General features: G+C 34.0%; 1 pseudogene; it reads left to right on the top strand.

The window, feature by feature from the left end:
• Nucleotides 1–1,196: 1,196 nt before the first annotated feature.
• LOC147517119 (allene oxide cyclase, chloroplastic pseudogene) lies at nucleotides 1,197–2,768 on the top strand (annotated as a pseudogene).
• Nucleotides 2,769–3,004: the final 236 nt, after the last annotated feature.

Genomic DNA, 3,004 nt, shown 5'->3' with positions numbered 1-3,004 from the left:
CATTTTTCTGTTGTAAATAAATCTAACTATATTGGATTATTAGATCAGCTATGAAATTAAACCATCTATGTGTTCTTCCACTTTTTTTTTAAGAGTCATGACTTACATATACACTATAGTTTCTGTCCCAATGCCAACTAAATGTTGTCTCATTTTGTTGCACAGGCGGTGGACATGAAACTTTTTCTACTTATTTCCTCTGGTTACTCTTTTGTTGCTTCCATATACAACTGTACTTGTTCAATTTTCTATCTCAATTAGTAGAGTATACCATAATTAACATTGACATTTAAATTGGACCAGCCTTTTTTCTACTACTAAATACCCTTGATAAAATATTCAAACAAATTATTCAATACCTTTAAGAAGGATTACTTCGTCATTTCAAAATTTACTACCATTTATGCCCTTAAAATTACATAGTACTTTAAGAACATATGTATAAATTCAAGTCGGAAATGAACTACACGCCACTATTCAATTGTTCTCGACTTAGCCTTCACATTAATTGCCCCAAATTATTACCATTTATACTGAAATTAAATGCAAGGAAACCAGCTGTCTCTGTTCTTCTTTTCTTCTTCTTATGCGCCCATTTCTCTCTCCCATCATTTTTGCTCTCTCTTAAAAATACTGAAAGCTAAAAAAAAAAAAAAAAAACATATATCCTTGATTGTCTCTCTACTGCCGATCCTTTCACTATCGTTGAAGTAGCAAAAACTGAAGCTTATTGAAATGGCAGTTAAGATAAGATTAGCGAGGTTGGGATGTAGGAACAGGCAGTTTTACAGAGTTATGGTTGCTGATAGTACTTGTCGCAGAGATGGCAAACATCTTGAAGTCTTGGGTTACTACGATCCATTAACAGGTACCACTCAAATTTTATCTTTCATTTTTATTAGTATCCATTTGTTCATTTTGTAATTTAGTTATTACCCATTGTTTCAGTTTTATTCGTGCCTATTAATGTTCTTATTTGATCAATAACTTTGTCAATACAATGTTTAAGTGAATTTGTGTGAAGTCTTTATATTTCACTTGTATGAGAATGTCACAATCTAGATGTTATAAGACAATTTTTGACTTGAACATTTTTCTTTCTCACTATAGTTTATGCTTATAACTCTGGGAGTGCTAGAGTACTTTATGGAATAATCTTATTCTGACACATGGTAACATGTCTACTCCTTGGTGTGTATGTCGGGATTTCAACTGTGTTTTGTCACTTGATGAAAGATTTGGTTTGAGCCTTTGCACCCTAGAGACACTGCAGAATTCTTAAGTTGTGTGGGGGTAACTGGGCTCACTGATCTGCATTATTCAGGAAGTTCTTTTACTTGGAATAATTATTTTTAAGGCAGTGGTAGGAAATGCACTAGAATAGGTAGATGTTTGATAAATCTTATGTGGAGTAGTGTGTTTCTTGCATCTGATGTGGAGTTTACCACTCAACGTGTGTTGGACCATTACGAGTACCATGGAGAAGCTTTATCCTTTAAGATTCTGCAACTCATGGTTATAATTACCAACTTTTCATGGGTGTTGTGAGGGAACCATGGCAGCTACAGGTTCAGGTAAATCCTACATATATCCTACATACAAGCAAAAACTTTCAATTTCCAACTACCCATCAAAGTTTATGTACTCTTAGTACTAAGAACTTCACTACTAAGTCTTTCTTTTGGAATTAGAAAGAAACTAAAACTGCTGCTGCCATTTCTGATTCTACAAGGCCAAGTGAGTATAAATATATATATTTCTGTATGATCTATGTGTTTTGGTAAACTAATATGCTTTGGTTTTTTTTTTCTTCAGCTAAGTTGCAAGGATTGAATGTGTATGAGATCAATGACAGAGACAGGGGAAGTTCAACATATCTTAGATTGAGCAAGAAAGAGGTTAATTCTCTTGGTGATCTTGCCCCCTTTAGCAACAAGGTGAGTTTTCAATCTTGAATCAATTTTAGTAATTTCCACACGGTCATCAAGAATCCTTAATCAACAAAATCAGTACAAGTTCCTAGCTATGCTTCAGTTTGTCAAATGATCTACACCATAGAAACCCAAGGATCAATAAAAGTAAATATAATCCATAGTCTATAATCCTGCCCAGATTTCACTTCAATCTGTTGACTAGAGAATTAGCACAAAAGTCCAGTTTTGACCCATTTAATGAATTTATTGGAATCACATTGTCTAAGATTGCCTACATTAAAAGTTGCATGTGTTTAGTGAGATATTAGGAAATTGCATTAAACTTTTAGAATATTAAGTGAAGCCATTGAACATATTATGCACACTTAAGTCTATAAAATCACACCGAAGTCGTTCGGCTCCAAATTTCCGTTGGGGGGAGTGTTGAGGTTATACTTGACCGTTGTTAGACCATTTCTAAATATGTCTGTCTTATAAGCGTACATTTTCTCTAATCAGGTGTACAGTGGAGATTTAAAAAAGAGACTTGGGATCACAACATGACTTTGTGTTCTAATAAAGAACGAACCATAAATTAAAGGACACAGATATGAGTCAATATACAGCTTTTATTTTGGTGATTATGGCCACATTTCAGTTCAAGGACAATATCTAACTTACCAAGACACATATCTAGTCAGAATCGGTGGATCAGGAATCTTTGAAGGAGTTTATGGACAAGTGAAGTTACAACAGATAGTTTTTCCATTCAAGTTGTTCTACACATTTTATCTCAAAGGCATTGTTGATCTTCATGCTGAACAAAAAAATAAAAAACTCGGTTTCAAAAGGTAATATATTTCTCCTGTATTTGATTACTTGATTTCGATATTGATATTGATATTGATTTAAAGCTCTTGCGCATCTCTTCGCCCTCTTCGTTAATGTTTTTTTTTTCATCAAGACTGGCTGTGAATAAAAATGAAAAATGGGTTTATTAGTTTATTATAGGCGCGTCTAGGGGAAAAGTTACTTGGCCTGACGGTCATAGGGGTGTTGTTAGGGCTCTTGCTCCCAAATCTTAAGGTAAC

The sequence above is a fragment of the Coptis chinensis genome, chromosome 2, assembly GCF_015680905.1.
Source record: "Coptis chinensis isolate HL-2020 chromosome 2, ASM1568090v1, whole genome shotgun sequence".
NCBI lineage: Eukaryota > Viridiplantae > Streptophyta > Magnoliopsida > Ranunculales > Ranunculaceae > Coptis > Coptis chinensis.
This window is presented reverse-complemented; position numbering and strand designations above follow the sequence as displayed.